Here is a 27,355-nt window from a genome sequence, read left to right on the forward strand (position 1 = left end):
AGTAGCTGAATTAAATCATACTCAAAGTAAAAGTCACTAGTTACTTTCACCCTCCACGTTTATTGTTGGTAATAAATCTTGGTACGGTTACTTGCATACAGTAAACACCTCATGTATAAATTATGTTTATATTGCATTATGATAATGTCGCCTATGTTTAAATGCAAATAAGTCAGAAAGATGGTGGCAGGGATTTGTCTCGTGTCCATGGTAACTAGTTGTTCTTCTGTCGATGCTCTGAGAAAATAAACTTCCATTCATTGCCGTGCATTACGTTCAGAGCTGGGTATCATGGACAATTTGATTTCAATTATTCACAAATCGATTTCAATTCAGTATCGATCGTTTCAAATGTATTTGGATATTAATAATATGGTTCCACACTCATCAGTTTACCCAGCGGATCTTCGTCTGCTATGTTTGCACTGAACTGAATGAACTCACACACAGTACTTGACTTTGCTAACGCCAGATTATAGCAGATTATAACACTACAAGGGTTAGAAAAAAGATTTCAGCACCTATGAATCCATTTTGAAATATTAAAATGAAATCAATTCAAGACCGATTAAATTGATTTTTTACTCAGTTCTAATTACATTTAATCTGATTGGTTGGCTGTGATGTGATGCATTACGTTTAATCTGATTGGTTGCTATGATGTGATGCATTACGTTTAATCTGATTGGTCAGCTGTGATGTGATGCATTACGTTTAATCTGATTAGTTGCTATGATGTGATGCATTACGTTTAATCTGATTGGTTGCTATGATGTGATGCATTACGTTTAATCTGATTGGTTGCTATGATGTGATGCATTACGTTTAATCTGATTGGTTGGCTGTGATGTGATGCATTACGTTTAATCTGATTGGTTGCTATGATGTGATGCATTACGTTTAATCTGATTGGTCAGCTGTGATGTGATGCATTACGTTTAATCTGATTAGTTGCTATGATGTGATGCATTACGTTTAATCTGATTGGTTGCTATGATGTGATGCATTACGTTTAATCTGATTGGTTGCTATGATGTGATGCATTACGTTTAATCTGATTGGTCGGCTGTGATGTGATGTATTACGTTTAATCTGATTAGTTGCTATGATGTGATGCATTACGTTTAATCTGATGTGATGCATTTGATTGTTGTCCAGTCGTTTCATTTTGTGTAGTTTCACAATGTCCGTTGATCATTTTAACACAAGAACAGAGCAGGAGAGATGGAGGCGAGCTACTAAAGTACACATTTCTTTAAAACATGTCCCTGGAGGAGTTAAATGACTACAGTGAAGAGATAAAGGTGCGTTCACACTGACTTCAGCGACTATAGTAATGAGTCGCTTGAACAAATTCTCACTTTATGCTCTTCATCAATTTCAAAGCCAGTTTCCAGCTCAATTTTTATTTTCACATCAAACATGGCAGATTCACGCCCGCGCAGCGGAAAGTTCAACATTTTCAACTTCCAGTGACTTCGATTGTGATTCAGTTGCTGGAATTGCGTGAGTCGCGTCTCTTGAAGGGAGGTCATTTGACAACGTGTCATTTGCATTGATTGAACACAAGAGAGTGTTTTAAAAGTTTGAAACAAAAAAATTGAGCCACAGTTTCAACCTTATTTCAAGCAAATGATCTTTGATTAATGAATCTATGTGGCCTAGTCTACATTATGTCGTTATCTGATACATTTTGTTTTTGATGAGCCCTGAAAGGACTTCCTGCACATTTTAAAGGACTACGACAACATAATATCGTGATTAAAAAAAAGTTTCATGCAAAGATGTTGTTTTTCTGGCAGTTAGAGCTTCTAAATCCACTTTTGGCATGAACGCGAGTGTGCGTGCATGCGTACGTGCGTGTGTGCTAGCCCTACAATAGAACGACAACCTGTCTGAGGTGCACGGCGCCTAATCCCCTAAATAATCCAGGATAGGCTGATGGATTGATCTGTGTGAGCTAGCAGAGCATCCAGCCTCCAAGACAGAACACACAAGTTCATGAGGAGTTTATCTGCTCAAAAATAAAGTTTGTCTCATCACTCTAACAGATTCTCCACGACTTTCCCTTCCCACTGATGACCATCCTTTCTCTGCCATATCACTGCTTTTGTGCCTGCGCTAAGATGTTCAGAAGAAATTTGTGCTCACCTCATAAATTCAACCTTATCATGAATAGTCCACAGGTTGGAACTACATTTTCTGATACCACCTAATATTACACAACTATTGATTGATATTTAGCTGCTGTGTTTGGTGACCTCCACTGGCTCAGATTTTCATTTCTGAATCTAAGCCATGAACACAACAACAACACAATCTCCCAAATGAGAGGAAATCTCATTATAATTGTCAATTATTTTTACCAAGAAAGCTCAATAGTTTCTCCCTAATGTGAGTTGGTTTCACACACAAATGAATGATTGTATTGTACAGGGCCTTTGAGCAAAGCAGACCAACAACTCATCAAACAAGTACAGTTTTCTCTTTTAAAGTTTCCTCAATTCAGTGTCAGACTTTCCCATTTCCATTTTGTTTCCGTTTCATTGTCTTTTCCTGATTGGATACTTTACTGGATATTCAACGTGCTGGAATGGTACCAAACATGCTAAATACATAAGGTTAATAGAATCTTAATATTTTATATGTATATGCTTCAGATGACTTACTAAGGACTGGATGGTTACGCTGAAATCATGCAGCATTACATGTCTATTTGCTACACTTTCAACCCTTAGTCATCCATTTAACAGAGAAATATCAATAATAATAATAATAATAGCAAGAGATCATCAATCACATTTGAAATATTGGTTTATATACATTCAGTCACAAGTTTTCTGGTGAGAATGGTGTCGTGTAAATGCGTGATATTACCCCAAAACATGCAATGGAGGGATTCCCATGACAAGTTGGACCCAATTTTTAGTCGAGAGAAAAGGTTTGGTTGATTTCTTTTTTGATTGTTTCAGAATGTGATTCAGGCGTTTTCCGTTTGTTTTCCACGATCGAGGAAAATCTGAGTCTCTAAGTGACTATTACAGAAGATATTAGTAGAAATCAATCAATCATTAGTAAATCAAGACAACAAAGGCCAAAGAATAGCTACGTAATCTCATAGGCAACCAAAAACATTATTATGCTATAATAAACCAACATGATGTGAAGGCACAACAGTTGATAGATTTAAAAGCACAATTTACTCTGGGATTAACCAAGTGTAATCTAAGTGGTTTGTACTGAACGTTATTAGTGGTTCTGCTGATTTTATTCACTAATGTGAAATATTATATATTTACATGAAAACTGTAAATATGTTTAACTCTTGTTGTGAAATGCTAGAAGTAGAAGTTGATGTTCTGCTTGTGCAGCAAACAACAAGAGTTAGGCTGTTTATTGAATCTAATCATTTCTTTATTTGTCATTTATTACATGTGAAGTTACATCATTATTAGTAGATCAGCAGTAGGCTACCAGATGGAGAATAGTTCAATATTATAAGGGTTAGGGTTTTTAGGGAAAAAAGATGGAATCTGTATTTATTCAAAACAAAATAGAATTAAAGTTATCATGAAAAAATCCAATTAATGTGTCACAGCCAGTTGTTGTAAGAGCATTTATTACAACAAATAATCCAAATGATAAATATCATTAAAGTAACAAATAATAAAACATAAAGTTGTGAACTGAACCCAAATAATTTCAGTTACACATTTAAATATGTTTTACAGAAACAGTTAGCGATAGCCCCAATCTATGCAAGCTAAATAAATCACTGTCTCCATAAAAACATTTACAGTGAATCCATTAGGGTTGGATATGCTTTTGTCTCCATTCCATTTTATCACAATGCGTGGATGATTATTGATATTTATTGAGATTATGATTTATTGAGATTCTACACAAATTGTGATTTGATAATAACAAGTATTTTAATTGCCTTTTTTTCCTAATCTAAAAACCAAAGTTTATTCATACACTTCTAAAAACAATATGAATCATAGTTTATTTACATTTCACATCAAAACCACAACACTAGTGAAAGAGTTCTGATTGTCCATGATTGGGAAAATGAACGGATAAAAAACAGAACAAATTTCAAGAAACAGAAATTATTTATTCATTTTAAACAAAATCAAGAAGAAATTGCAGGTTTTTGGAAAATACCACTCATTTATACACAATTTAAATCAAATGGTCTAATGTGCAGCAACTTTAGCAACTGGACAGACATCAAATCTCGCGCAAAACCTTGAGTTATTTCAACTCATGCATTCGGCACAAATGTATTAAAAAATATGAAATTTTTAACAATAGTTCACTTCAGTAACTGTATTAACATGTTTGGTATGATTTCGGAAAAAGTCAAGGCCAGTAATGACTCCTGATTGGTGGAAGATGCTGAAACAGAACCAAAATGGAGGAAGCTAAACTGACGCAGAAATAGGAAAACTTTGGAAAGGAATTTGTACGGTGGCTGAGAAGTGTCAGGTGAATACATTTACAGAAACAAACACAGATGCAAAATGGCCACAACGGAAGTGTTTCCGACGGACCGGTGTTATGAAATGATAGCCTGATATGAAAAATATAAGAGTATCCTAATCAACTTTCACTTACTTTCATACGTGTTTATAAAACTTTTTCTTTATGCCACTTCTTCATTTTTATTTCAGACCCAAACTCTGGGTTATTTCACCACTCGTGAATATTGAAAATCCTTCACATGAGGCCATTGTAGCTTGGCTCTGTGTCTAATAATCATTTATTGTTCACTAGTTTTTCACTAGTAACATAAAATATGTCAAAATTATAGAGCAAATTTCTCATGTTCTACATTTTCCACTTTTTTGGGGTGTTTTTCCTGAATATATATCATTATCATAACAGTAATTTACTGGTCATTATTCCCAAAATATGAGAGTTTTGGAAAGTAGAGAATGATGTAAAAATGGCATTGTCAATTAAACTTGAGCAGTGGCAGAAGTCGACCAAGCAGAAAACATGGCCTGAGGTAGGAGTGCCATAGCAACTACTTCCTGATGTTTGGGTAACACGATCCTATTCTTTGTCTGAGGGGCAACCAGGAAATCCAAGTGGTCCAACTGGGACCAAAGTAGCCCAGACCTTTGTCATTACAACCAAACAGCGTTACAACATGAGCTGAGCTGAAGTTCTATTTTCATCCGATTGAGGGAAAGAGCCGAGAAGAATCCAGACCAAATGCAAATGAAAGTATTAAAAAAAGGAGCGGGTGGGGAATGAGAGGAAGTGAAAGATAACAGAGGAAGATCAAAGCGGCGGCATTACCAACATCTCCTGCTGACTCTCATTAAGGCAGGAAATGTAGTGATGCAGCTGGAACCAGTGCCTGCACAGGTTCATCCCTGTCTGTACAGGCCCACAAACTCACACAGAAGCTTTGGTTGTCTGCTTTTATTCCAAATACTATGGCTTTAGATATGGAGCATTAAAAAAACAGCTGTGGGGCATGGAGCATCAACACCCAGCCTCACCTCATTAAATATCAGGATCACAAACCTACAAGACTCAGTCACACCTTTTCTTATTTAGTAACAAAGGATGAGACTCGACTATGTGCTGCCTGCAGCTAGTAATACAAGGCTAGTTAATGGTGATCAGGTGACAGTGTCTGTCACACACACACACACACACAGAGACAGACGAGCTCTTAGTGTAATTCCTCTGCTAAATACCTTAGCAGCACTAGGAGGGGGAGAGTTACCCCATCTGTTAGGTCAGGGAAGGACTCAGGATTAATAGTGTGTGTTTGTCCCAATGCATCCAGTAAAGCTACTGGAGGTGAATACTTAGAAAAGACTTGGCTCTGCCCCCACCTGTCAGGGTAATCAAAGCAGAAGACTGATTAGCCCAGTTAGCGGGTTAGCTAATGAGCTAACTGGAGCTCCTCGCTGCTGCAGATTCAAAATAATGCAGATGAGATGAGACAAAAGTCACAGAGCTGAGCGAGACCACTTTATGTGCGTTCATGGAGAAGCACATTATGCAGTCCCTCCAGGATTTCACGGCCATTATCTGTGATTGTTGTGTCCTAAAATGCCTGATTTTGCGGCAGCTGTTATTATTTTTTAAAACTTTGCCTAAACTGGTCAATTTGCCAAAAAAACTGATTCCCTTTGATTTCTTTCATAACAATAGAGAATAATTTACCAAGATATGGATTATTTCCTTATTTCCATTATTTCAAGGTTTCCAGTTCAGAGAATAGAATCAGTTTGTTTAAGTTTTTGAAACAAAAACTAAAAAATCCTAAAATAAAAAAGTTATTTTCCTGTGAGAATCTCATCAATGCACTCGTGACTTTTGCTACAAACACTTTTTCTACAGAAGAGTCTCATGTGTTCAGTCATTTATAAATGTGTGTGTGGAGATACCACCAGGGGGCGCAAACACTAATGATATTAATCACTGCTACAGTTTTAGACGGTACCTGTAATGACGCTCTACCATAGATCATATATAATAGGAGATGTTTAATCAGGTTTTCTTTATAAGTCCTTCTAGAGCAGCAGGAGATCATTAAACAGTTACGTTCATGAGAAACGTTCACTCGTTCATGTTGATCAAAAAAGTCAGTTTGGCTGTTGTGACACATTCTGTAACCAGACTAAATGGTGATTCCGCTCACACCGGGGGACCCCCAGCAGCTGATGGTGGCTGATGGCTTCAGAAGTTGATGTGGTTTACACAAGTCAAACGAACTTCAGCCACGTTGTGAATCTTTAGTCAAATTGGTTAAAATTGCAGAAATTTGCGGTGATTGGACAAAATTGCAGGATCGTGCAGAATTTGAGGAAATTTAGCTGAATTTGCATTAATAGTTGCGAACGCAACATCGCAAATTCCTGGAAGGTCTGATAATGGCTACGATTACATTGTTTTTTCATTCAGAATTGTTCTGAATTAAATTATTCTGAATTGTAGTGTTCTGCTTCATGTTCACATGGAAATTGTAATTCGGAATTGAGGTCTACATAGAAAAGGGTTCTGATTGGACAGGGGCGAACGTGATGTAACACGTATACAGAAAAAAACACACAACAAACCTTTTCTGTTCGACATGACATATTAAGAATGATTTCCACTTTTATTTTGATGATATTTTTGAAGAAGCAGCTGGACAATAACATACAGTTTCACTTTGATCAGCTGAGGTAGGAGAAGGAGATAGAAGACGTACTTTGGCCAATCAGAGCCAGCGGTTACTACTCTACCGCCATCTACAGGACGTTGAGAACTAAAAGAGAACTTTATGAGGACCTGCACATCATTAGTGAAGCTCTGTGTCCTGGTGCTTCATGTCTCTGATGAAGCTTGTTTTGTTTGGCGATGTCCGTGTATGTGTTGAATGTCTGTGTGAGTGTAATATGTCTCTGAGTGTGTGTGTGTGTGTGTGTGTGTGTATAATATGTTCGTGTGTGTGTGTGTGTGTGTCAGTGTGTGTATAATATGTCCGTGTGTGTATGTAATATGTCTATATATGCGTATTATGTCCATGTATGTGTAATATGTCCGTGTGTGTGTATGTGTGTAATATTTCTGTGTGTTATATGTCAATGTGTGTGTAGTATGTCCGTGTGTGTGTGTATTATGTCTGTGTGTGTAATATGTCTGTGTGTGTGAGTGACTGTGTGTGTGAGTGACTGTGTGTGTAATCTGTCTGTGTGTGTGTGTATTATGTCTGTGTGTGTGTGTGACTGTGTGTCTAATATGTCCGTGTGTGTGTGTATTATGTCTGTGTGTGTGAGTGACTGTGTGTGTAACGTGTCCGTGTGAATGTTCTCATGATAATGCTTCGTCCATCCACTCTTTTCATAATATCTATATCTTCAAAGGCTCGGCCATCTTGGATTATGACGTCACGTGCGCGTCATGGACAGGACAAGCATGCTCAGAACGACCGGAATTAATTCAAAATTAAAAGAGTTACTAATTTCATTTGGATTTAAGTGTTTAGAAGGTCAGTTTAAAGAGGATTTAACTTTTATTTTGAATTAAAGGGGAAGTAAAGCTCTCATGTAAATGTGGCCAATGTAAACCATCCATACATACACTTCCTAGGTAGTCCTAAACCTAAAGGAGTCCTAATCTTCATAATCATGGGTTAATTCTAATTCAAGGTAGTGGAAAGAAGGAGATGAGAGTAGTGGTGGAGGCTTAGTTACGTACTAACTAATAAAGAAGAACCGTAAACTAAGGAGCTTAGTCCTCTGTAATGGATCTACAATGTAGCTTTAAACCACTCACAGTAACAAGACAACAAGAGGATCCACTCATTAGAAGCTGTACAAACCACAATAACCATGTCAATAAATGTTAAAAACATGTTTCTACCAAATACAGAAACTTTGATTTTAGAAGAACAGACAGAAAACGAGGATGTTCTGAAATGTAAAAAGCAGTACGAACCAAATGTTTATTTCTAATCAGGGCCCATATGACACAGAAATACCTCACATGTATGTTTTGAAATAATTCACACATTTACACGCTTTTTTCCCCTGGGAACAGAAAAACTGAATGTCTGGAGCGGCGTAGCATAGCAGAGTAGCATATGGATGAATATATCTATATATATATATATATATATATATATATATATATATATATATATAAAACCGTGACCAATCTCTGGCTAGGAAGGTTTGACGATTGATTTAACTTTTATGGACCTCTTAGAAAAACATTAACCTCCATATCACTCGTAAAAATCCTGATATTTTTCTCAAGAGACCAAAATCCAAGATGGCTGCCGAAGCCATTAAGACACTTTTTTGGGTAAATCAATGATTCCAAATCTGACATTAGTTTCACATTATGACATCATTTTAACCCATAAATCTAAGATATCCTCCATTCGGCAGAAAGAAAACATAAGTTTTGAATGTGAGCACATTGGATCATTATATACTTATTTCTGTCTTTCCAGAAAGTGAACCTTGTTTTTTTTATTATTATTATTATTATTGTGAGGGACCATAGAAGTCAAACATTAGTAGCTAGAGATTGGTCACAGAATTGAGGTTTTGGATCAAATTTCTACTCTGCACTACTCTACTCTACTCTACTCTACTCTACACTACACTACACTACTCTACTCTACTCTACACTACTCTACACTACACTACTCTACTCTACTCTACTCTACACTACTCTACACTACACTACTCTACTCTACTCTACTCTACACTACACTACTCTACTCTACTCTACTCTACTACTCTACTCTACTCTACACTACTCTACACTACACTACACTACTCTACTCTACTCTACACTACTCTACTCTACTCTACTACTCTACTCTACTCTACTCTACACTACACTACTCTACTCTACTCTACACTACACTACTCTACTCTACTCTACTCTACTACTCTACTCTACTCTACTCTACACTACTCTACACTACACTACACTACTCTACTCTACTCTACACTACTCTACTCTACTCTACTACTCTACTCTACTCTACACTACACTACTCTACTCTACGCTACTCTACTCTACACTACACTACACTACTCTACTCTACTCTACTTTACACTACACTACTCTACTCTACTCTACTCTACACTACACTACTCTACACTACACTACACTACTCTACTCTACTGTACTCTACACTACTCTACTCTACTCTACTCTACTCTACACTACACTACACTACACTACTCTACTGTACACTACACTACACTACTCTACTCTACGCTACTCTACACTACACTACACTACTCTACTCTACTCTACTTTACACTACACTACTCTACTCTACTCTACACTACACTACTCTACTCTACACTACACTACACTACTCTACTCTACTGTACTCTACACTACTCTACTCTACACTACAGCTACACTACACTACACTACACTACTCTACTCTACTCTACTCTACACTACACTACACTACACTACACTACTCTACTCTACTCTACACTACACTACACTACACTACACTACTCTACTCTACTCTACTCTACACTACACTACACTACACTACTCTACTCTACTCTACTCTACACTACACTACACTACACTACTCTACTCTACACTACACTACTCTACTCTACTCTACTGTACTCTACTCTACTGTACTCTACACTACACTACACTACTCTACTCTACACTACACTACTCTACTCTACTGTACTCTACACGTAACTCTACTGTACTCTACACTACTCTACTCTACTGTAACTCTACACTACCCTACACTACTCTACTCTACACTACTCCTACTCTACTCGTACTCGTACCTACACTACCTACTCTACTCTACTCTACTCTACTCTACTCTACTGTACTCTACACTACTCTACTGTACTCTACACTACTCTACTCTACTCTACTGTACTCTACACTACTCTACTCTACTGTACTCTACACTACTGTACACTACTTTACTCTACTCTACACTACTCTACTCTATTATACTCTAGTCTACTCTACTAAACAGGTCAAAGAGACAGAAATTTCTATTCTCACACAAAAACTGAGATAATATGACGTGATATGAGGGACTTCACCTTCTAAAATGTAAATAACTAAATGTTGTTGTCATTTTCTCTGTGTTTCCAACACAAACAACAGATGTGCTGCCGTGTCATGAGATATATGTTGTTGGGAGAGTATGGAGGCTATATTAAATAATGTTTATGTTTCTTTAATGGTGTTTATGATGTTGATTTTGTTAGTTGGATAAATGCTTGTCCATGTGGATCTTATTGGGTTTTTTCTTTCTTATTATGAATTTTATATTTTGATAAGTGCATTGAGATGACTTTGTTGTACATTGTGCTATACAAATAAAGTTGAATTGAATTGAATTAACACTTGACAGCAGAAACATATGAAATTGTCATTGGTGGTCTCCATTTGCAACGTGCCTACCCAACCCTAGTGGTCACGACACGTCACTGCTACATATACAGTATATTGTAGAAAGGCAGTGACTGAGTCTTTAATGGGACTAGAAACTAGAAATATAGATATAAAATAAGCATAGACAGAAATCCTGCCAGAAAGAACAAACATGTCTAAAAAGTAGAACTTACTGCAGAAATCTCTTTAATAATTCATCATTAGGAAAACAATAGTATAGACTGTGAAGTTCTACTTTTTAAGTGAAAACAGAAATCTTTAGAAAGAATAGTGAAGCTAATTCACTAGTGTTTTAAGTGAGAGTGTCCTACTAAACATGGCTAAATATCAGTGTTGTTTAAGTGCATGTGACCTTAAAATAGTTATAATAATGCCTTGAAAAGAATATAAACCTTTAAAAAATAAATGTTAAAAACAAAAGTCCCACTTTTTCTAAAGAGGGTTGAAAATGTATATATTTTCAACCGTTGGTTGGAGTCATAGGTGGAAATAAAAGTATATTTGAGCTTCATAACACCATCACCATGATACTATATACCAGTGTTTCTCAAATGAGGGTACGTGTACCCCTAGAGGTACGCAATGGCACTACAGGGGGTACTAGAGAGAGCGAGAGGACAATTAACAAATGAAAGCATCAAAAATATGGTGTTTTAGCAAGTGTAGCAAACAAAATGTCCAAATTTGCTCCTGATCTCATAGCATAATCACACGGCTGCACAAGATTTAGTGAAAAATGAAATATCAATATCTCTATGGCATAAAATAAACTCTCACGTACATGTTTTAGGACAAAATGCCACATTTTGTGGTATTTCTCCACCAAAATGTGATTGAGTGTCTAACAAGTTTAGCAAATGGACAAATATCTCCTGACATCATTTCAGCGTAACCCTTTCAACTTTCATAAATCATCTGAAGCATATAAATATGAAATGAATAACAGCAGTTGACTCTATTTATCATGTTTGGTACGACTTTGGGAAGTTTAATATTCAGTAATGTATCTTCATATGAAACTGAAATGATTAAAGTCATGATTATAAAAAACTCAAAATCTGAGTCAACAAATAAAGTTGAGGAAGGTAATTAGGTGTTTGATGATGATCTGTTAAGTCCAGTCAAAAACAAGTTAAAAAATATATTAGTGTGCCTTGTACAGTATATACATGCAAAAATGTCACTTCTTATAAAAATTCTTATCACGTGTTCACATATTTAGCATCATTTAATAAAAAGTCCACTTATAATTTAGTGTTGAGGTCAATCCTCCAGATCAATTCTGATGACTATTATCATTGTTTTATTATCATAACAAACTAATATTTCTGTCATATGAAGATGTAGTTATAAAGGTTTGGCCAATGAACAGAAGGATAGTAACTATTAATAAGAACCACCACCCTGTGTTTGTGTGTGTGTGTGTGTGTGTGTGTGTGTGTGTGTGTGTGTGTGTGTGTGTGTGTGTGTGTGTGTGTGTGTGTGTGTGTGACACCTACTTTTCCTTTGAATATTAAAAGCACGCTCTTGCCTTTGTGCCGTGGCCGTTTGTCCATCTGTGCGTTAGAGACGTGGTCTTTTATTGTGACAGATGAGAGGGGTGAACTGAGTGTCAAGATGAAAGCAAGCGCAGACTTTAACAAAAGACATTGTCATCAAGAGAACCTTTGATGAACTACTGGTGTTTAATGGTCCCCGGTTAAGGGTGGGGCCAACAACACCCACTTAAACGCATGTGAAAGACTCTCCTACAAAGAGAACTCACAGTGTTCACTAGAACACTGTGAGTTCACTAGAACACAGTGAGTTCACTAGAACACTGTGAGTTCACTAGAACACTGAGTTCACTAGAACACAGTGAGTTCACTAGAACACTGTGAGTTCACTAGAACACAGTGAGTTCACTAGAACACAGTGAGTGAGTTTCACTAGAACACTGTGAGTTCTCTAGAACACTGAGTTCACTAGAACACAGTGAGTTCACTAGAACACTGCAAGTTCACTAGAACACAGTGAGTTCACTAGAACACAGTGAGTTCACTAGAACACTGAGTTCACTAGAACACAGTGAGTTCACTAGAACACAGTGAGTTCACTAGAACACTGTGAGTTCACTAGAACACTGAGTTCACTAGAACACAGTGAGTTCACTAGAACACTGTGAGTTCACTAGAACACAGTGAGTTCACTAGAACACTGCAAGTTCACTAGAACACAGCGAGTTCACTAGAACACAGTGAGTTCACTAGAACACTGTGAGTTCACTAGAACACAGTAAGTTCACTAGAACAATGTGAGTTCACTAGAACACAGTGAGTTCACTAGAACACAGTAAGTTCACTAGAAACACTGCAAGTTCACTAGAACACAGTGAGTTCACTAGAACACAGTGAGTCACTAGAACACTGTGAGTTCACTAGAACACAGTGAGTTCACTAGAACACTGTGAGTTCACTAGAACACAGTGAGTTCACTAGAACACAGCGAGTTCACTAGAACACTGTGAGTTCACTAGAACACTGTGAGTTCACTAGAACACAGTGAGTTCACTAGAACACTGTGAGTTCACTAGAACACAGTGAGTTCACTAGAACACTGCAAGTTCACTAGAACACTGCGAGTTCACTAGAACACAGTGAGTTCACTAGAACACTGTGAGTTCACTAGAACACAGTGAGTTCACTAGAACACTGCAAGTTCACTAGAACACAGCGAGTTCACTAGAACACAGTGAGTTCACTAGAACACTGTGAGTTCACTAGAACACAGTAAGTTCACTAGAACACTGTGAGTTCACTAGAACACAGTGAGTTCACTAGAACACAGTAAGTTCACTAGAACACTGCAAGTTCACTAGAACACAGTGAGTTCACTAGAACACAGTGAGTTCACTAGAACACTGTGAGTTCACTAGAACACAGTGAGTTCACTAGAACACTGTGAGTTCACTAGAACACGTGCAAGTTCACTAGAACACAGTGAGTTCACTAAAACACGTGCAGTTCACTAGAACACTGTGAGTTCACTAGAACACAGTGAGTTCACTAGAACACTGTGAGTTCACTAGAACACTGCAAGTTCACTAGAACACAGTGAGTTCACTAGAAAACATGGCAAGTTCACTCAGAACACAGGCAGTGAGTTCATAGAACCTGTGAGTTCACTAGAAACCCCCTAGAAATGTGAGTTCACTAGAACACGGTGAGTTCACTAGAACACAGTGAGCTCACTAGAACAACTGCAAGTTCACTAGAACACTGTGAGTTCACTAGAACACAGTGAGTTCACTAGAACACTGCAAGTTTCACTAGAACACAGTGAGTTCACTAAAACACAGTGAGTTCACTAGAACACTGCGAGTTCACTAGAACACTGTGAGTTCACTAGGAACACTGCGAGTTCACTAGAACACAGTGAGTTCACTAGAACACAGTGAGTTCACTAGAACACAACAAGTTCACTAGAACACTGCAAGTTCACTAGAACACAGTGAGTTCACTAGAACACTGTGAGTTCACTAGAACACAGTGAGTTCACTAGAACACTGTGAGTTCACTAGAACACAGTGAGTTCACTAGAACACTGCAAGTTCACTAGAACACTGCGAGTTCACTAGAACACTGTGAGTTCACTAGAACACAGTGAGTTCACTAGAACACAGTGAGTTCACTAGAACACTGTGAGTTCACTAGAACACAGTGAGTTCACTAGAACACTGTGAGTTCACTAGAACACTGAGTTCACTAGAACACAGTGAGTTCACTAGAACACTGCGAGTTCACTCGAACACAGTGAGTTCACTTGAACACTGTGAGTTCACTAGAACACAGCGAGTTCACTTGAACACTGCAAGTTCACTAGAACACTGTGAGTTCACTCGAACACAGTGAGTTCACTAGAACACAGAGAGTTCACTGGAACACTGCGAGTTCACTAGAACACTGTGAGTTCACTAGAACACTGCGAGTTCACTAGAACACTGTGAGTTCACTAGAACACAGTGAGTTCACTAGAACACTGTGAGTTCACTAGAACACAGTGAGTTCACTTGAACACTGTGAGTTCACTAGAACACAGCGAGTTCACTAGAACACTGTGAGTTCACTTGAACACTGTGAGTTCACTAGAACACAGTGAGTTCACTAGAACACAGCGAGTTCACGAGAACACTGTGAGTTCACTAGAACACAGTGAGTTCACTAGAACACTGCAAGTTCACTAGAACACTGTGAGTTCACTAGAACACAGTGAGTTCACTGGAACACAGTGAGTTCACTAGAACACTGCAAGTTCACTAGAACACAGTGAGTTCACTAGAACACAGTGAGTTCACTAGAACACTGTGAGTTCACTAGAACACAGCGAGTTCACTAGAACACTGCGAGTTCACTAGAACACAGTGAGTTCACTAGAACACTGCGAGTTCACTAGAACACAGTGAGTTCACTAGAACACTGTGAGTTCACTAGAACACAGCGAGTTCACTAGAACACAGCAAGTTCACTAGAACACTGTGAGTTCACTAGAACACAGTGAGTTCACTAGAACACTGCAAGTTCACTAGAACACTGCGAGTTCACTAGAACACTGCGAGTTCACTAGAACACTGCGAGTTCACTTGAACACTGTGAGTTCACTAGAACACTGTGAGTTCACTAGAACACTGTGGGTTCACTTGAACACTGTGAGTTCACTAGAACACTGTGAGTTCACTAGAACACAGTGAGTTCACTAGAACACAGTGAGTTCACTAGAACACAGTGAGTTCACTAGAACACTGTGAGTTCACTAGAACACAGTGAGTTCACTAGAACACTGTGAGTTCACTAGAACACAGTGAGTTCACTAGAACACAGTGAGTTCACTAGAACACTGTGAGTTCACTTGAAACACTTTGAGTTCACTTGAAACACTTTGAGTTCACTAGAACACTGTGAGTTCACTTGAACACTGTGAGTTCACTAGAACACAGCGAGTTTCACTTGAACACTGTGAGTTCACTAGAACACTGTGAGTTCACTAGAACACTGTGAGTTCACTAGAACACAGTGAGTTCACTAGAAACTGTGAGTTCACTTGAACACTTTGAGTTCACTAGAACACAGTGAGTTCACTAGAACACTGCGAGTTCACTAGAACACAGTGAGTTCACTTGAACACTGTGAGTTCACTAGAACACAGCGAGTTCACTTGAACACAGTGAGTTCACTAAAACACCGTGAGTTCACTAGAACACAGTGAGTCACTAGAACACAGTGAGTTCACTTGAACAACTGTGAGTTCACTAGAACACAGCGAGTTCACTTGAACACAGTGAGTTCACTAAAACACCGTGAGTTCACTAGAACACAGTGAGTTCACTAGAACACAGTGAGTTCACTTGAACACTGTGAGTTCACTAAAACACCGTGAGTTCACTAGAACACAGTGAGTCACTAGAACACAGTGAGTACTAAAAGCGAGTTTCACTATAACACAGCGAGTTCACTAGAACACAGCGAGTTCACTTGAACACAGCGAGTTCACTAGAACACTGTGAGTTCACTTGAACACAGCGAGTTCACTAGAACACAGCGAGTTCACTAGAACACTGTGAGTTCACTAGAACACTGTGAGTTCACTTGAACACAGCGAGTTCACTAGAACACAGCGAGTTCACTATAACACAGCGAGTTCACTAGAACACAGCGAGTTCACTAGAACACTGTGAGTTCACTAGAACACTGTGAGTTCACTAGAACACAGCGAGTTCACTAGAACACTGTGAGTTCACTAGAACACTGTGAGTTCACTAGAACACAGCGAGTTCACTAGAACACTGTGAGTTCACTAGAACACTGTGAGTTCACTAGAACACAGTGAGTTCAATGGAACACAGTGAGTTCACTAGAACACTGTGAGTTCACTAGAACACTGTGAGTTCACTAGAACACAGTGAGTTCACTAGAACACTGTGAGTTCACTAGAACACTGTAAATCTATAAAAACGGAGTGAGCGCCCGACCTGATGTCAGCAGATTGTTGATCTAATTTCAGCTCTGAAGTCATCAACAAACGACCACGTCAGGAACACCTCCAGGACCTTAAACTACTGGCACATCCACCACTTGTACAAATGCACTTTGTGCCTCAACAACCACAGAAACTTATTCTGTTTAATCCAACAAGTGGACCCCCACCATAACTCTCACTAAACACTCTGCTGTTGTTTGTTCTCCACATGCCTGCTCTAAGTTTGACCCTAAATGCCTTTCCTCCTATAGCTCAGCCTAGAACACACAATGGCAACCGGTGGTCCGCGGGCTGCACAAGGCCCTCTGCACAAAACGCCTCCAGAAACACAGAAAAGGACAACAAAAATGCACAAAAATACAGGAAATTACACTAAATTTCAAACTAAAATACACATCAATTCCAAAAACAGAAACATTTTCAACAAAAACACACAAAGCAACAGAAAAATATGCCAGACGACAACAAAAATATACAAAATGAATCCAAAAACAGACAAAACGAAACAAAAAAAAACACACAATCCTTTTGCTGTTTCCTGTGGTAATGCTCACACTGGTCATTATTGTAAATAATATGTTAAGGTTTCTCTATTCAGACAACTTTTTTGAGGAGATTACTTTGATCTCCTGACATGTTTTGACTCTCAACTGCCAGTCTTCCTCAGAAGCATCTGCTGATCACTTTGATGTGTCCTTACTTCATAATAATTCTTAAAAAATAATGTCTGAAAAAATGTAAACTTATTATTAAAAAAAGACACAAATTACTTGCTGGAAGTCAAGGACACATCAAAGCGATCAGCAGACACCTCTGAGGAAGACTGGCAGTCGACAGTAGAAACATGTCAAGAGATCAAAGTAAATTTGGTCTTAATAAATGAAACAGCATATTATAAAAAACAGAACTTGCTGGAATCATTATTTTAAATGTGTACATTAATGTTGATACTGTGGCCCTCGGATCAGATGATCCCATTCTGTGGCCCCTGCTGTGATGCGGTCCAGAGGTTGAGGAATGTCCAACATGTGTGTGTGACGCCACCATAAGAGGTTCCAAAGCTTGTGACATTTGCAGGAGCTTCACACGTCCAGCTCGTGTTTGTTTATCAGTGTGATGCTGAAAGTCATCAGTAGGTCATGAAAGGTTTGGAATGTGAGACTTTACAATCCATCCATCCATTCATTCATCCATCCATCCATCCATTCATCCATCCAGCCCTGTGCAAGAAGCTTTGAAACATGTTGAATGTGTAGTTGGGTTCCACTGGTTCAGACCAAGATAAATAAACACATACAGTAGATATGGTTCAGTTCCTAAACGGTACGTTAGGCCCTCATTGATCATAAGAAGCACTCTGGCACAGGCCGAGACTAACGCTGTGTTTTCAATGGGCTCTGACCAATTCTTTGGTTTGTACCAGACTTGGATATAACTGTGGGTAAAACCCAAAGTGGCCAAACTAAATATCTGTCAAACATGGTCAGAGTTTGTCCACTGAGTCCTTTCATGATATTTACCTCTTTACGTCCTCCACTGAATATACAAATGACTCAAAATGCCATGTGACATAAAAATACATAAACGTACAAAACACACAGGACAATAACAAAAATACAGAAAACATAGAAAATACACCGACATGACTCATAACACACACTGTCACACACACAAATAAAATAAAAAAGTAAACCATAATATATACAAAACGATAACAAAAAAAACACAAATGGACCCCAAATACCAACAAAACAAGAACAAAAACACAGAAATAAAACACAGAAATACACAAAAATAACAGAAAAAATAACAAAAATTACAAAACTGACTACAAAAACATCAAATGACAACAAAAATACACAAATTGACCCCAAAAGCAAACAAAATAAGAACAAAAACAGAAACAAATAACTACAGAAATAAACTAAAATAACAGAAAAACAAAACAACAAAAACACAAAAAATTAAAGAGAAATACACAAATTAACAACAGAAGTACAAAAAATGACACCAAAGACATACAAGTTGATTGCAAAAATACACAAACAACAGAAAAATATAAAAAATACACAAAATAAAAACAAAAGTGCAAAAAAATGACTTTAAAAACACATAACAGGACTAAAAAAATACACAAAAATAAGAAAGACAAAAAGACAGTCATCAACATCCCACTCCAGATTAGTTGTCATTAACTCACAACCTTTTCTTAAATGTAAAGAACTTACATGTATACATGAGAAAATATTATCATATGAGAATATTAAATTACTAACTATCTCACTATCTTAAACGAACGGACGGAGCTCAAACCTATATCCTCCTTTCCACTTTGTGGCGGGGGATAATATTAATAACTAGAACTGCAAGCAGTTATGAAAGGGGGCCAAGCCTTCCCGTGCGACTCGGCCCCCAGGTTTTGCGGAGCCCATGGAAGTACGTCATGAAGGGTGACGGGCTTGGACGAGCGTCAGGACACAGGCCATGTGCCATTTGCTGTGAACAGGTGGATATGAAGTTTATGATGATGTGATTTAAACTGTGACAGTTACAGGCCAAAATGCATTTGCACCCATTACAGCGCCACCTAGTGGTGCACTTATTGGTATGGGTGGTCTGTGTGCTCTTATATATGTACCCTGTCAACTTCACAGCCCTCAATAAAATACTTGAGCTGAAATAAATGTTTGTTGTTGATGTTGTAATAAGCCACGCCCACTTTGACCAATCACAATTCACTTTGAGATTAACTTCCAAGAGCGACCCAAGGTCATACCTACCTACCCACCTACATGACAAGTTTCGCACTGATTGGACAAAACCCCAGTAGTTTGAAAAAGTAGCTTTTTGATATGTAGACAAAGAGCGATATGCCGTGGGAGTGGGCGTGGCCTATGTCAGAAGATGTGACTCTATTTAGGGAACTGGATATAAAGCTTATAAAGATGTGATTTAAAATGTGAAAGTTACAGGCCAAAATGTGTTTGCAATTATAGCACCACCTAGTGGCAAAATTTTTGGAATGGGTGTTCTGTGTGGTCTTCTATATCTACCCTGTAAATTTCACTGCCCTCAACATAATAATTCAGCTGAAATAAATGTTTGTTCATTTATATTTTATGCTGTAATAAGCCACGCCCACTTTGACCAAACGCGATTAACTCCGAGATACGGCCCCAGGAGCGACCCAAGATCATACCCACCAAATTTGGTAAAAATAGGTCTTGCCATTTCAGAGATATAAATGTCCCAAATTTGCAGCGCCTCCTAGTGGCCTAAATTATTCAAATGTGGCATTGACCTTGGTCATAGCGCCACCTGCTGGTGGACATATGTGAGTTTCAAACTCCATCAAAGTATTGATAAACTGAAGCCACACACCAAATGTGGTTTTCTATCATAAACAGTTTCTGAGAAAAAGAGTCCACTGTAACTCAGACGAACGGACGGAACTCAAACCTATATCCTCCTCCTACTTGGTGGCGAGGGATAAAAATGACACAAAATTCTTTGTTCTTTCTTATATTTTTGTTCAAACTGGTTGTTATTCTAAATGCTGACATTAATATTAATACAGCTCACCTATAATTAACTTTGACATATGAGCTGATCTGGTATATAAATGGTAAATGTTAGTTTGATTATTTTAAACTCCCTCTGAAGATGTTTTGATGAGAAAAAGAGGAACGTGAAGCAATCAAAAAGATTTATAATGAAACGTTGCCTTAAATGAGTTTAGAATCCTTCTTTCCACTGCTCTGCTCGTTCCAAACCACTGCTCGCGCACAACAACATATACAAACAAACTAACACCAACACACAACTGAGACGTTTCTTAAGCAATGGTTTTGGGGTTCGCTGATTACATGGTTGAGCTTCAGAATAACTGAAAATAAGCAAATATGTGAGCCACTGTATTTCCAAGGCCTCCAGAGATCTCCAAATAACTCGACATGTGAACTCTATCATCTGAAGGATGGAATCAAGAACTCACAGAGACTGCTTTAGTTTCATCATAGCAAAACAAATTCATGAAGAATCATTACATCAGTCATTAGAAAACACTGATGCTAATGCTAAATGTGGGGTGCATTGGTCAGATTAATTAGTATGATTCTCTCACTTTAGGGCAACAGAAAACAATTATTTTACGAATTGATTAATTCTTAAATGTTTTAACCGATCGATCATATAAAGACATATTTTGCATTCTTTATGACTATCTTATTCAATAACTAACAGTTGTAGTTTATTGGAAAAAATAACAGAAAAACAAAGAAAACAACAACAAAAATACATAAAACTGACCACAAAAACATCAAATAACAACAAAAATTCACATATTGAGTTCTAAAACAAACAAAAACACTGAAAAATAACAGAAATACACAAAAATAACACATAAAACAACAACAACGGTCTAAAAAGCAAGATTGCCTAAATAAATACAAACAGAGCTAAAGTTTAACAATAAAAACAATTTGACATATTAATTAAAAAGTAAGTACAGTAGAACAAAAACAAAAAGCAGAAAAAAATCAAAATGACTACAGAGGTTTATTCCATAAAGTAGGTTTTATTCAAACTCTGAGTATGTTCAGGCTCAAATGAGGGAAACTCTGAGTATCTCATTCCTAAACGTGAGGTATGTTCTTCTCTGAGTATGTTACCATGGCAACATTGTCCGTAAACTAAACCTGGTCACTGGCAGGTTTTATCAAAGAAACCCTGGGTTTCTACCTTTTGAAGGGGGCTTAGTGGTTAGCACGTCCGCCTCACAGAAAAAAGGTTCTGGGTTGGACACCTGAGTCCTTTCTGTGTGGAGTTTGCATGTTCTCCCCGTGCATGGTTTTCCTCCGGGTACTCCGGCTTCCTCCCACAATCCAAAAACATGACTTTAAGGTTGATTCTCTCTAAAAAATTGCCCATAGGAGTGAATGAGAGTGAGTGGTTGTTTGTCTGTGTAGCCCTGTGATGGACTGGCGCCCTGTCCAGGGTGTACCCCCGCGACCCTGTGAGACAGGAGCAAGTGGGTTTGAAGATGGATGGATGAATGGATAGTCACTGAAGGTGAGTTCTTAGTGAACGTACCTTTAGAACAGGCTCATATTCCTCAAACACCGGCTTATTTCACCATTAGGGTGAATAAATCACTCTTTTCCGTTTGGTTGTCATGGCAGCTCGAGTAATCTCTGAACCATTGATGATGGCTTTTTTATCGCGTGCGTGCACGTCAGTAACCCAAGGTTTACATACTCAGGGTTGATTAACCCACTTCATACCAGCTGTAATAGAATCAGATACACAGAGTTTATGGATAAACTCAGAGTTTGTTAAACCTCCTTTATGAAATACACCTCAGAAATATACAAACAAACAAACAAAAACACAAAATGAGAGAAAAATATACAAAATGATCTCAAAAACAAACAAAACAACAACAAAAACACAAAATGATTAAAAACCAATAAGAAACTAATGCACACACATTAATCTGACCTTTTAAAATAGGCATTTATTCAATAAAGACATAAAAAAGCAAGATGGTCTAAATAAACACAAACACAGAGCTAAAGTTTAATAATAAAAACTATTTCACATTTTGACTTAAAAAGTAAAACGCAACAAAACATTTAAAACTTTAAATTGTTTGGCAGTGATAAAGTGTAATGCTTATTAATATTTATTATGTTTTATCAATATTTATGCAATAAAGTTTCCACAAACAAACAGTGACCCAGATACCACAGCATGACATATTAAAGCATCACCAGTTGTTACGATGACCAATAGAAGTATTACACCTCCAGGTAAAGATCTTCCAGATTGTGGTTGTTCTTCAGTTTACTCACTTTATTAAATGGTTCAGTCTGATTGATCAACAAATGGTTTCAGGTCTCAATCAACTGGTTAATAAGATGAACTGTTGTATAGAACAGGGGTTCTCAACATTGGGATCTCGAGACACTGGGAGGGTGTCACCAGATGCCTTCAAGAAACTAAAAAAGAATGTTTTTTGAACAATTTAAGCCAATTTTTGCTTATTTTTACCCTTTTTCTGCAACTACACCAGACTCACCATATTTTAACCTATATTCATCACTTTTTCTTGACACAATTTTACTCCTTTTAATGTATTTTTGTTACATGACTCCCATTTCTGACACTTCGTCATCACATTTCAATGTCTTTTCTGCACATACTCAGCACTTATAAACCCTTTCCACCACTTTTCCACCTAATGTCACATATATTGACCCATTATTGTGACTTTTTACCTCTTTTTACCATATTTCATGATTATTTTTTACCAATTTAACCATACTCACGATTTGTCATTCCCGTTATTTACCAGTTTAAACTAATTGTTCCAATATTGACACTTTCAACCATTTTTTACCACTTTTTCTGTCTGTTTTTATCCATTCTAATTTTAAAGATTTAACCAATTTCTGTGGTTTTTAAATCCCATTTCACCACATTTTCTACCATTTTTATTCACTTTGAACCATTTTATTAGTGATTAAAACCATGATTTCCATCTTTAAGATGACTATAATAATAATAATAAACCTTCCTGGATAACAGTGGATATTATTCAGATGAATAAATAAATGTGGTTATCACAGATTCATAGAACAATGGACCATCATTTTACTGACTTTATGGATGGACCCCAAAAATCTCTCCCCTTTATTCCCCCTTATAGATGGTCCTGTCTCCACATGACTGTTCTTCAATGTTCATGTCTGTGTTCAACCACCTTCAGGTACAGTGGGGGTCCCTGCTCTCTGGGACCTTTATTTTGGGGGTTGTGGGCTGAAAAGCTTGAGAACCACTGGTTGAGTAGAACATGGTGGTTTCTGCTCCTCCTTCACAAACGTCGTCAGTCAGAACTTTAAAACACGAGTTGCCAAATTTGCGGGTGATGAACATTTTTCTTGAGCGTTTACAAGCTCCATGACAACAGCTTTTACTTCCTGACGTTCCATCGCATTGATGTTCCCGTCAAACCAACAAGGTCATCCGTCTTCAGCATATTTAGTTTTTACTACTTACTAAATGCTTGCATTCCTACATGCTACACAAACAGAATTCCAGCAGGTGGTTGATGTTACCCAGAGTTTTGGTATGCTGACATTAGCATTTAGCTCAGCGCTAAAGGCTGTTTGTTGACTCTACGTGGGAGAATTCCAGGAAAGTTTTCCTCCTTCTTTGTGGAATGTCTCTTTGTGATTGGCTGCTCGTTGTCCTCAGTGAACGCTATCTTCCTATGATAAACAGAGCAATTAGTAGCTCTGCGGCCCCCACTTAACAGATTGAGGAGGGTCTCAAACAACATGTTTGCTACATTACAACAGAACAGAAAACCAAAGGAAATCAAAGAATTCACTTTCTAAAACGGAATAAGCTAAATGACAGAATATACTCTCACGTGCACATTCTCATTTTTCATGATATTTTCTCTATTAGTGAAACAAGTGTTTTTATACATAGTGAATAATCTCATGCTACGAAATCAAGAAATACAATTATTTACATGATTTAACTTTATTAACTCCCATTAAGCATCTTTTGCATGAAATGTGTAGACCCTGAAACAGAAACCTATAGACCCCGATTTACATCACTTTAATGGATGGAAAAGATCTGGATCTGGAAAAGAGTTGTGAATGGACTGTAGGAACATTTGGGATGCATTGAACCTGAGCTGAATAAAGAACGTATAGAACATGGATTTTCTAGTGTTACGTAATCTCACATGATTTCAGCGCATGCTTTTGGAGCACTTCTACAACATAGAAATATGAAATTAATCAATAGTTACCTCAACCACATTAAGCATGTTTGGCATGATTTTAAAAAGTTTAATAATGAAATCTGATAAATGAAAGACGATGAAACGGGAATAATGGCTGATGCTACCGCTAGACGCTGTCGTCTCTGGGTTCATGAGATCCTCCAGTAACGTGATGACAGGGAACACTTAGGGAGAAACTCGTTGCCAATTGAATGTCGTGACTCGAAGTCGCTTGAAGAGCTCAAAATTTTCAACTTTGAGCGACTTCCAGCAACTCAGATCGCACGTTTGAGTCGCTGGAATCGCGTGAGTCACGTCGCTTGAAGGGACGTCGTTGATGTTGCATCATTTATATTGATTTAAAAGTAAATGTAGTCGCCAGAGTCAACGGTGTTAACGCACTGGAAGACGATAGACTCTAAGAAAAATAAGAGACGCCAGTTTCTGGAACAGGGTCGTCCACTGCGTTGATGGAGACAGTGAGAACCCAATCATCCTCCTGCTAATGATAGCCCCTCCCCCCACAATCACATCGGTTTTCATTGCATCATAAATTCTCTGCAACATAGAAACAACATTCACTGCGTTGTGTAGTTATGTACTGTCTGAAATTTGTGCTACGATTCGATTAATCGACAATTATCACAATTATAACAATTATCACAATTTTTCATGCATAATATTCCTTTTCCTTACTTTATGGCTATTTCATACCTTTAAACAAGGAATATGTGTCGGTATCCATTCATTAAAGTAACCAAATAAATGTATCACTATTAACTTTATTTATACCAAATCCAACAGTAATCAGATTACAAAAGAAATACATATATATATAAAAATAACTACAATATCAGCTTGTTCAGTTAATTCAATCTGATCTAACTCAAAAGCTTATTCAGTAAAAATAAATAAAGACTTCCAAACAAAACTTAAATGATCAGCATAAATCCCACAACACACTAAACATTTTGCTGTGCACAATTAAAGCCGCTTTAATAAAACCTACAACATCAGCTCTCATAACACTTGTGAAATTTGGGTTTTTAAATAAAAGGTGCATAAATAAAAGAACACAATGAATTATTAATGTAAGTGCACTTTTAAATGATTGCATTAGAAAAGGTGCTGATCAACATGCTTCCATTCACTGTGCTCTGCTGTGCAGTTACACAGCGGTCCGTGTTTCTAGACGGGTCAGGTGGGTGGGTGGCCGACATCCCCGTCGACCCCTGGCACCAACTGTCGTGGTCCGTCCCCGTGTCGGGGCGCACTGAGGACATTCCGTGCCGGGGGCGAGGGGTCCCGTCTCCACCGTAGAGCGTAGAGCGCTCAGCGAGATAACATGTCTACGTCTCTGGGAAGTGGCGAGTCTTTGGTGCCGGGCCCTTCCACGAGGATGCGTCTGGTGTGAATCAGTAACCGTAGCTAAAGACTGAGCTAATGCTATCATCTCCTTCACCTGGTTCCTTCCTTCAGGTGTCATTTAGTTATTATGAAAAACAATCCATTTTTGAACATTTGTGAATCGGAATAAAATCGTCACGTGTCAAATCGCATTAAATCTAATAATCGATGTATTGGCACACTTCAAAATTTAGGAGGCAATTCTGTGCAGTTATACACTGATAGACTATTAATAATAATAATAATAATAATAATAATAATAAAAGAACCTTCATTGATCCTCATGGGGGGAACTAAGGTGTTAGAGCAGCTGTTACAGACACTAAGTAATGAGAGCTTTCCCAGTGTTCCCAGTGTTCCCAGTGTTCCCAGTGCTGCTGCTAAAGAGATCAGCTTCATTCTCTGATCAAACCCAGCCATAGCTCCATGAACAGGGATAATAAACACTTAGTACAGGCCAAACAAAACCAATAATATGTCCCATACAGAACAGTCAGTGATGAGTGATACACTAGATTTATTATGATCATTATGTAGTGATACACATTACATCACATTCTCCGGCTCCTTCAGCATCGTGTCCTGTTGAGTTAATATTTCATAGATGCTTTTTCTTTAGTAGTCGAGTGTTTCCAGTATCTTTCAGTTCCAGAATCAGTAACAAAATGTTTCGCTAGTGAACGTTACATTAAAAGTGTAGTAAAAGATTTCAGCTGTGTGGGATTTTGTGCTAAACTTAAGGGTAATTCTCTGGTTGACAGTATTTTGCTGAAAATAAGAATGGAAATACAGTATCTATATGACACCCTCACTTACGGTACATGTTTTGGGACCATATCACACATTTTCCATCATATTTGTATAAAAAATGGGCGGCTGAGTATTTAGCTCGTACAGCAGACGGACAATTTCTTAGATCAGGCTTGTACCACCTCTGCTTCAATTTAAATGAATTATTAACTGTTCTGATAGTTAGAAATAAAGAATGTTTTTCTGTGTACGGTGAGGTGTCAGTGAGCTTAAACAGTAGACTCCTTTGTAAAGATATAAATATATAAAGCAGTGGAACACTGAGCTGGATATCATTGTTTTGATTGAATCTAGAGTGTTTGTCCGGTCAGTGATCCGTCCCATGTGGTGATGCTACATCACACAGGCTTTTTATGGAGCTGGATTGTTGTCAGAGGTTTCAAAGCAGGTCACCAC

At 37.9% G+C, this 27,355-nt stretch overlaps 1 protein-coding gene across 3 annotated transcripts in view; it reads right to left on the minus strand.

The window, feature by feature from the left end:
• LOC114481372 (caskin-2-like) overlaps positions 1-27,355 on the minus strand; it is a 122,495-nt gene that overhangs the window by 76,403 nt on the left and 18,737 nt on the right. The gene's annotated exons all lie outside the window — the stretch shown is intronic.

This window comes from Gouania willdenowi, chromosome 19 (genome assembly GCF_900634775.1).
Source record: "Gouania willdenowi chromosome 19, fGouWil2.1, whole genome shotgun sequence".
Lineage (NCBI taxonomy): Eukaryota > Metazoa > Chordata > Actinopteri > Blenniiformes > Gobiesocidae > Gouania > Gouania willdenowi.